This window comes from Haliotis rubra, unplaced genomic scaffold (assembly GCF_003918875.1).
Source record: "Haliotis rubra isolate DU_JTF1 unplaced genomic scaffold, ASM391887v1 Scf1267, whole genome shotgun sequence".
NCBI classification, from domain to species: domain Eukaryota; kingdom Metazoa; phylum Mollusca; class Gastropoda; order Lepetellida; family Haliotidae; genus Haliotis; species Haliotis rubra.
Window position 1 is genome coordinate 158,975 of NW_025765189.1, and position 9,933 is coordinate 168,907.

Here is a 9,933-nt window from a genome sequence, read left to right on the forward strand (position 1 = left end):
ACCTGAACACATTATATATTCATTTTCCCAAAGGAAATAACGGTCTGCAGTATATATACAGCGAGGCACTGCCTTGCTTAGATCGTTCAGAAAACTTATCATCATGGATTCCCTGTATATTTGGGGAGTATTAGGATACGTTCAAATCTTACTGTGTATACTAGGTATTATTGGCAACACGATTAGCGTGTGTGTTCTTTCCAAGATGAATTCAAAGTCATTAAGATTGTTGAAGTACCTCACTGTTGTGGATATTGTACTGTTAGCGATGGTTTGCACTTGGTTGACGATGGTTGTCTTTATGTCTGGAGGATTCCCGTTTGTTCTTTTAAACATTGTGTTTCTGTGTACATTTCTGGTTCAGACGTTTGAAGCATACCTGACTGTCTTGATTGCCTTTGTGAGATGTCTGGCCGTGGCAATGCCTTTCAGATTTGCAACGTGTATGCGGGATTCTGTTCAAAATAGGTTACTCATTGCAACTGCAGTGTTTTCGGTGCTGTTCAACGTGCCTGCGGTAGTAGGGCAGTACTTTGGAGGACCGATCACATACAGTTGGATTTCAGACTTCTTCATCTACTTTCAACAGATATTTTGTCGGTTTCTTCCGATACTCGTCATTATAAGCTGCAACGTCATCCTAGTTGTTTCAAGATGTAGAATGAAATCATTACAAGGACAGGACAAGCAAAGTAGTTCACCTAATGGACGACACAGCCGGAGTGCATTTCAGCTGACGTGCCTCGTCCTTGCAATCACTGCAATGTTTATTGTCACACACGGTTCTTTTGGTGTTGTTGCTGTCTATGTTTGCATATATCCCACAAGTAAAATGGCTAGACATTTCTTTAATTTTTCCAATTTGATGACCGTCGTTAACAGTGCTACCAACTTCATTTTCTATTGTTTCATCGGTAGCGAATTTAGAACAACACTGGTATCTTTGTGCAAGAAGAAACCTTGTTCCACAAAAAGAAACAGACCTGTGCCCGTGTCAACAGTGTAGCATTTTGACTATTTGTTGCTACCAGTTGACTACCATTTAACTACAGTTTGAGATTTATTGGCTACCTGGTGACAACCAGAAGACTCTGTGAACAGTTTGCTACAAGCCAATTATCAGCTATCACGAGAGAACCTCAGAGGGATTATGGTTTCTTGTGTTGTGTGTGAAACTGAAAACCATCATTGGAGCATGATTGATGAAGGGCGCCCAGGTCAGGGAAACTCTGGTGAGTTAATTCGAGTAAATGATATTTTCGACATATTTTCTATATTCTTCTGTCACCGTGAACATGTGTGTTGGAACTGATGTGGGTTCATGGATTTAGTTTTAGGAATAAGCTAGATATAACACATGATTGTAATGGCTATGATGTTCTGCAGAATGAGTTGGTATCACGATTGTTATATTTGTTTGGCGATGATGATGATTTTACAGGCGCTTTTGGACATAATGCGTGATGGCCATTTGCCCATGTTGAAGTGTGTGTATACGACCCAGAAGGCCGGTTTTAACTGAATAGTGACTTGGGCTTTGAAGGTTTTGCTTTTATTCAGTGCGGTTAATAGGGTTTTCAGTGTTAAGCGTCTGTGTCCAGTGCGTTTTTGCTGCAGCATTTTGTGTTGGTTGTGGTGTGTGTAGTGTAGTATGTGTTCGTTTGTTTCTGTTTGGCTGCAGTTAGTAGATTTGCGCGTTTTATGTCTTTTTTTTCCTTTTTTGGGGGGTGGGGTGGGGGGTGTTCTTTTATCAAGTGGTGTCTTTTGCTATTTAGTATTATTTTCAAAATTTGATTTCTCCCTGTTCCCATGGAAAGAAGGAAGATTTAGCTGAAACTGAGGTTAATGTTGTTTCAATATCGTTCAACAAAACTTGGCAGATATATCAAAGAGTTCCCGATGTGGTGCCTTTCACTATTTGCGGATCTTTGGCATTTATATTTTATTTCGATTTCCTTGGAATTGATTTGGACTTAGTCTGAAGAGGGTTGTAGTGGGTTTCATTTCCGGACCACGGTTCAAACCTTTTAAAGACTTTCCATCCCAGCCTACATGTGTTAACCAAAGGCTGAAGTGGTGCCTTTTGCTATATGGTGTTTTTTCAAAGAGTGATTTTTCACTGTTCCCATGGAAACAAGTTAGATTTAGCTGAAACCGAGGCAGGTACCGTTTCAATATCTGTCAACAACACATGGCAGATAATTCAAAGAGTTCCCGATGTGGGTTAGACAGAAAATCTATCATCATATTGACCATTAAGAATTTGTCAGATGATTTGTTCTTCCACATTTGTGGGGGCCGGGGGGGGATTTGTCGTCTTCAGATGACTGTTGTTGGTATTCCTGTAGCTTACTTATTGCCATGTCTATGATTTTGTTGTTGGTATTATTTGTGGTAGGTTAATAATGTGTATTTCTATGTCACTGTTGGAGATTGACTTTGGATTCCAAACACCCAAACGTGCGCAGGGATCAAAACTACTAATTATGGGCAAGAAGATATTGTCACATTTGTTTCCCCTCCACCCCAAAATGGTGTATAAAAAGCGCGTCGGGCAACACTAAAAATGCTCGGAATAGGTACCTCGGGAACCAGTTTTTTTTAATGTTAACATGCATTTTACTGAAGGAGGGACCCATGGCTACTAGAACATACCCAAGAAGTAGACCTGTGAGAGGGGGGGGGCGCATGTGAACTCCCGTCAGCCAATGGACTATTTCCAAAGAAGTTTGAAAGCACCATTTTCCATGACGCCCTGGACATGTTCAGGGTCGTACCATGGATGGACCCCCGGAGTCAAGCCACAGGCATGGCGAAGATGGTAATAAAATCAACAAGCCAATCCATCACGTCGTTTAAGATATGCTGTTTGTGCCAAAGAAGAGCATCGATCCACTGGCAAGGTGTTGGACATTCTCTGTAAATTCATTGCAAAGTCGGCATTTCATATTGATATTTTCTTTAAGAATCACATTTTAGCCATTGCAAGTGAGAAATGACTGGTCCTGGGCAGCAAAAAGACAGCCCTCAGTTTCGCATTTAAGACCAGCCGACTTCATCCAGGGGTAGGAGTCGGTGGGATTGCTTTTTTTTCTGTTCCACACACTGCATATATACACGATGCAGTGGTTTCTCAGAAAACTTATCCACAAATGATCTGGGCAGACTTGGTTTATTCCCATCGCTGTACCGTCCAGCAGTACATCGCCATCAGTAAAATCATCAAATCGCCATCAATCTGAAGTCTCAGATTCTGTACAACAACCTTGGCATGCTTAATATAGCTGTGGAATTCCTTGCTTTCATCATGATTCTTGACATGCATCACCAGAGGATCATCCGATAAAATAATATATGCAAAAGTACACAATAAAATTCTATCATGAAGAGCCTCCACTTTAATCAATCCCCGACCTCCAGATTTGATTGGCATATATAAACGATTAAGAGAGGACCGAAGGTGGTGGGCTCTGTTATCAGACATGATCCTTCTGGTCAGGCTTGTTTTGTCCAGTCATCTACTCCAAAGGAGCAGGAAAGGACTGGCACAGCAAAAGTATATATTGAATGATCTACAGCAACACACCACGAAGGTGAATAACTTCCAAGTTTCATCACAAATGCTCACAAATGTCTGTAAGTTTGAATATGGCAGGTTTTCCAGTTTTGATAGTGAATATTTTCTTCTCCATCAGCAATAAAATGAGCGTGTCAAACAGCAGCATGGATCTGTAAATCGTTCACTGTCATCTTTTATTTGAAAGAATAATAATTGTTCGTCCTTTTCTGGTTTGAAGTTCATAACTAGAGTTTCACCCAGGGTATTTGCAATATCAAATAGATCAGTTAACGATTCATCTCCATTTTGAAGTTGTTGGGCACCCGATTTGGATCTTTTGGACCATGCTACTCACCTCAATATATTCTTGCAACACCAGCTTAACATGACTGGCGCTTATTGTAGTTAATGTTCTTTAACGTATTTTACCACAGGATGGCGACGGAAACAATACTGTGCTTGCCTTTTCTGTCTGGCTGCATGTTTTTCTTTTCTTGACCCAGACAAACGAAGGCTGGAACTCGTGCTTCCTGGTGTAGTGACTGCCAAGAACCGTTAGACCTTGACGAATCGTTCTACTGCTGAGTAGGACATTGTGGTCCAGTTTTTATCCAGGTCCTGCCTAATCTGTCGTAACTACACTAAACTTGTGGCTTAGATTTCATATTCTGTACCTCTTTCTTATAGTAACCCATGACAATCTATTTTTTCAGGGTTAAGTAAGGGTTAACTTAAGTCAGGATTTTCTGCAAGTAACGAACCTGTATACTCTTCTATGGCAAGCATTTTCATTTTCTTTCTTCCATTTAGCCAAGCCGAAGTTACAATTTCAAGGGCCACTTTTCTTTTTTTTAAAAAAGAGTTCTATGTCGTTTGTCTTTTCACAAGTAGAATTTTCTTTCCATCGTTGTTGTCCCAGGTTTGTACCTGATAAATGAAATCCCATGTCCCTTGCTTCTAGCCTGTTTATATATATACAAGAGCTGATTGTTCTTCTGTTGAATTTGATACGGAATCTGTTATTCGTCTCTAAAAGTGAGCCTGTTAATTTTTAACCTTGTCTGACATCTGTGTATTTCATTGATGCCAACACAACAATATTATGTCTAACTTTAATCTGCCAAACCTCTTGTTTACTAACCTGTGAACTTTTCTGTCATCGTATCTGTTCTAAATTTCCAAAAGTAGTGACTGGCTCAGTTCTTGGCTGTAGGGGGGTGTCTGTCATCATTCGGATGTATTTCCGTCACTTGTTAATGACAAATACACACACTTGAGTCTTCAGAATATGTATATACTTCAACTGGTTGCAGGTAGTACAGTTTTAAGCTAAGTATCTGTGTCTTCTTGGAAAGTGCAATCCGCAGAGCTAGATTCAGTTAGATATATCTGATAACAGATTGCTTCTCAGTACCACTGTTTGCTAGTGTGTCAGCCAATATGTACGGAAAGCTTTTTGTCCGGATAAAAACACTTGCTCGGTGACTGCCTCCTACCTAAACTCCTACTTTGCCATTCCGATTTGCATCTTGCATGCGGGATTTCATTTAAAATAAATTTCTCATTGCAATACAAGTATTTTCAGTGCTTTTTAACGCCCTTCCGTGCTAACGTGGATACCACCCCTCTTACGTGGAACGTTCTCGACCGGTTGGTTTTCGGTGTTTTCACGTACTTATTTTGCCGATTTCTTCCTATACTCGTCATTGCCATCTGCAACGCCATTCGTGTCGTTTCAAGATGTAGAATGAAATCATTACAAGGACAGGACAACCAATGTAGTTCACCTAATGGACGACACAGCCGGAGTGCATTTCAGCTGACGTGCCTCGTCCTTGCAATCACTACAATGTTTATTGCCACACACGGTTCCTTTTGTGTTGTTCGTGTCTTTGCTTGGATATCTGACATTGATATGGCTTCAAATTTTGCTATTACTTCCAATTGGATGACCATTATTAACAGTGCTACCAAATTCATTTTCTACTGTTTGATCGGCAGTAAATTTAGAACAATCCTATTATCAATGCAAGAAGAAACCTTGTTCACAAGAAGAAACAGATCTATGCCCGTGTCATCAGTGTAGCTTTTAGATTATTCCAACAACTTGATTACCATTTGATTCACCATTTGATTACCAGTGTGCAATTTATTGTCAACCAAGTGACAACCAGATGGCTCTGTTGACGAATAGTTTGCTACAAGTTGCAGCTGGCTTCAAGCCAGCGACCAGATGTAGCCACCTATCTGTTATCACGAGAGATCTGTGACACCCTCAGAGGGAATATTGCTTCAGGTGTTGCGTATGCAACTGATGATTATCAGAGGTGCATGATTTATTCAGGGCGTCCAGGTCAGTGAACTATCACCGTCTGCGAAGCACAGTCTGGTAAGTTAATCCGTTTAAATATTAACTTAAAGATATTTTGTATCTTCTTTCGTCACTGTGAAAATGTATATAGAAACTGAAATTGCAGAAGGATTTAGTTTACGGAATATTTTCAAAATTGAAAACACACGATTTTATTGCCCATATTGTTCTAAGATATTTATATTTTCTTGGCAATGATGGTGATGATTTGGAGATTTTACATGGGCTTTTGGACATAATGCTCATCGCCCATGTTGAATTGTTGGTAAAGGCCGGTTGTAACTAGATACATATCTAAGGACCTGGAAGGTTTGAGTATTGTTCAATGCGCTTAATAGGGTTTGTAGTGTTACATGTATGTGTCCTGTACGGTTTTGCTTTACCTTTACGTGTTTGTTGTAGTGTGTGTAGTGTAGTAGTATGTGTTCTCGTGTTTCTCTTTGATGAATGGATGTTGTTTTGGGGTATGTTTTTATTTTGTGCAGGTACGAGTGTAGTGTGTCCTGTCTGTAGCACAATTATTGCGGTCTCTATGTTGTTGTTTATATTTGTGGTAGGTCATTCATTTCCTTGAGAGGCTGTTGGGGGATCTTCTATTTTTGGGGTTGAATTTCGGAAACTGGTTTGCCACTGTTGGATATAAGCTTTCAGTTTCGCTAAGTGGTAGATTTAATCTTATCATCTGTCAATTTAGGGTTGGATTGGGCTGATTGGTCGGTGGGTTTTGTTCCAAACAATAGCTGTTGTTTGGTATTTATATACCAACACTGACAATGTGGTTTGTGAAATTATAATACTGTTATATGTAATAGTTGGCATGTTTAATGGAAGGGGACACACTGGTTTAAGGGGACAGCGCAATATGGAAATGATGAACTCGACCGTACTCATATCTGATGGGAGTGAGTGAGTTTTTCGCCGATTTTAGCATTGTTCCAAACACCGAAACTATCTTAACTCTTATGCCTGATTTAGTTTGTTCGTGTTAATTGTTAACATTTGGTTAACCAATTTGAGTTGATTAGGGAATATTCCTGTATGATGACGGAGGGCTATGAATAATCAAGTATGGACCAAGCAATCCAATGATTCACATTGTGATCATTGATAAATATTTGGGATATGATGACTTGCATCCACCGAGTCATCGGGCCTGACCACCATCGGGCGTCTAATCGCCAGCACACAAAGTCAGCCTCCTGACCACGTCATCCACCGCGGCTGACTTTGTGTGCTGGTGATCAGGTGCCTGACTCTGATTGTGTGGGTTCGAATCCCGGATGGGACTCAACCAAACAAAAGCACTAGAGTCTGTACTTCACTGAGAGAGTGTAATCCAAATATAACATTTGTTACATCTGACCATTTTCTAAATGGCATTGTGTATTCATGACAATCCTACAGGTTGTCATACTGTCATGGGTCAGAACAAAGTTTAAGCTACTCAGAAACAGATTTCAAAAGATGCCAAAAAGGAAATATCGGTTTGTTAGTCAGAATGTGATGCTCTTTCGACAGAATTTAAAATAACTATACATAAAATGGTTTTACCGGCTTTCTTAAATAGGCAGCACATCAATTTAACAAATCAAAAGGAATTTTTCAAAACAAACATATGTTCAATATTTTCCTCACTCCTTATGATGTCACAGCCATATTTCCAGCTCTAGGTTTTGCAATAAAAGCTTTGCAAACAAAGCAATCTTATATCCAGCTATCATAACAATGGTGCAAGGTCCTGGAATACATGCCATGGTTTATATTCAATTGTAACAATTGTAGAAATATAATTGACATTTCATTAATCAATCATCACATTATTACATTTTTTTTTCAAATAAATTATTTTTATTACACAAAACAAGACGAGTAAAATGGTTGTGACCAACTCGCACCCATAACTACGAAAATTCCATAAAAGATCTCAGCGTTACATTTAATAAAAATATTCACCATGAAGTAATGTTGTCAGTTTTACTTATTCGATTACGTGAAAATCGCTGTTAACTTACCTGTGAAATGATATTGCATTGATCATCAAACATCATAGGATGTGTGTACATGTTGGTTTCACGCTGACACTTCTTCCAACCCTTGTGAAAAGGATAAAGGAATATGGTGGACTACGCTAAATATGTCAATTCCCTTTGTAAATATTGTTCAAATACTTAAAAATCTTTCAAATGTTAAAACAAAACTTGTAGCCTTTATCTACTTATGATACTGAAAAGTAAATCATGAAATATATTTTGTGATTAAAACAACGCCACGTGTACAGCATCGTATTGAAACTGTAAGTTAGCAGGCTTTGCCTAGAATGACGCCTGGTGATACAAAGCCTAGAATGACGCCTGGTGATAATACAACACTGTCCACCCGAATTCACAACATAAAAGTAAATAGACATTTACAACGTTCGACATTCAACTTGATTTGACATTCGACATGGAGACCAAGCAGGAAGAAAGTCCGTACACATGAAAGATAAATTTCTTTATGTAACCAGCTAATCAACTTGTCTGGACAGGGTCGTCTCCTTCATTGATGATTCTTTCCTTAAGGAATCTACATTAGATATACAGCCCATGCTTGTCATAAACAGCGACTAACGGGTTATGAGGCGTTAAACGACACATGCGCAAGTCATGAGTGGTTCTGCGCTTTTTAACCGATCTTTGGAGACATCCCTGTGGTTCGCTTGATGATGCCCTCTATAACTCATTCACCGAGAACGTAAGGATAATTAGACACTGCAGGTCGCTTTTTAGATACGTCCGATGCCTGTTGTATCTCCTCAATACCACTGTTTGATATTATGAGAAGAAATATTAATGTGCCTTAATTGTGCTTAATTACACTATGCTCAAATATGAAATAGCTTAAAGTTGAGTTGAGTTGGTTTTACGTCACATCGGCATTATTCCGGCCATATAGTGACGAGAACAAGTCTGCATTAATGAACATTGTAAGTACAGAGTCGGAATGAGTGAGTGAGTGAGTTAAAATTTAAAGTCACATTGGCAATATGTCAGCCATACCGTGACTAAAACTAGTTCTAAATTCATAATACATACATATAATATATAAAACCCTGTCAACGAAGGACAGTAAAATAACTAGATTATCACAAAATGAGTTAAAACTTGCTAGGATATATCTTTAAAAGTAGAAAACTATTTTTGGACAATGCAATGTAAAAATGGGCTATATATCGCCAGCAACTGAAGGCTGATCACCAAGCTAGGGACCATGGGAGAGTCGGGATGAGTTTTATTTCAAAACATATTTTCATTACAATGTCATTTAAAAACAGAAAAAGTCATAGCACCAAATTTAAAAGCAGGCAATTCGTTAGTCACATTACGCAGTTACAATTTATGATACAGATCAACTTCCCTCAGGTAGTTCACTATCAGCTGAGCGCTCACGCGGGAGAACAGATCTTTCAGATTTGTTGCATCATAATGTGAGTCCCTTGCAGACGATAAGTCCACACAGTCAAGCAGAATATGCTTGATGGTGAAACCTCATCGCAAGAGACACCCATTGGGGGTCCATCCCCATCCGTCTTCAGCAGATAGTCATGTGTAAACCGACTGATGCCAATACGACATCGTCGTAAAATTACCTCATCACGTCTTGACTGACAACCTAAGTAGGTATAACCAATTTTGGCTTCAATTCATACAGTTTATTTCTTCCTACTTGAGTGTCCCATCTTTTTGCATGAGGTCACGAGTATAGCTTTTGATAGTGGGTTTGAAATCACTGTACGGGATCAGCAGTGGAGATAAGGGCTTGTCAAGAGCTGCTTTAGCTGCAGCATCGGCTTTTGTGTTACCTGCTATGCCGACGTGACCAGCCAACCAGCAGAGGACGATGTCACATTGGCTAGTAGAAAGGTCGTTGTAAAGTTCTAAAATGTCCAGAATGATTGGGTGACTTGAAGTAACATTTTGAAGTGCTTGAAGGCAAGATAATGAATCTGTAAAAACGATGAAGT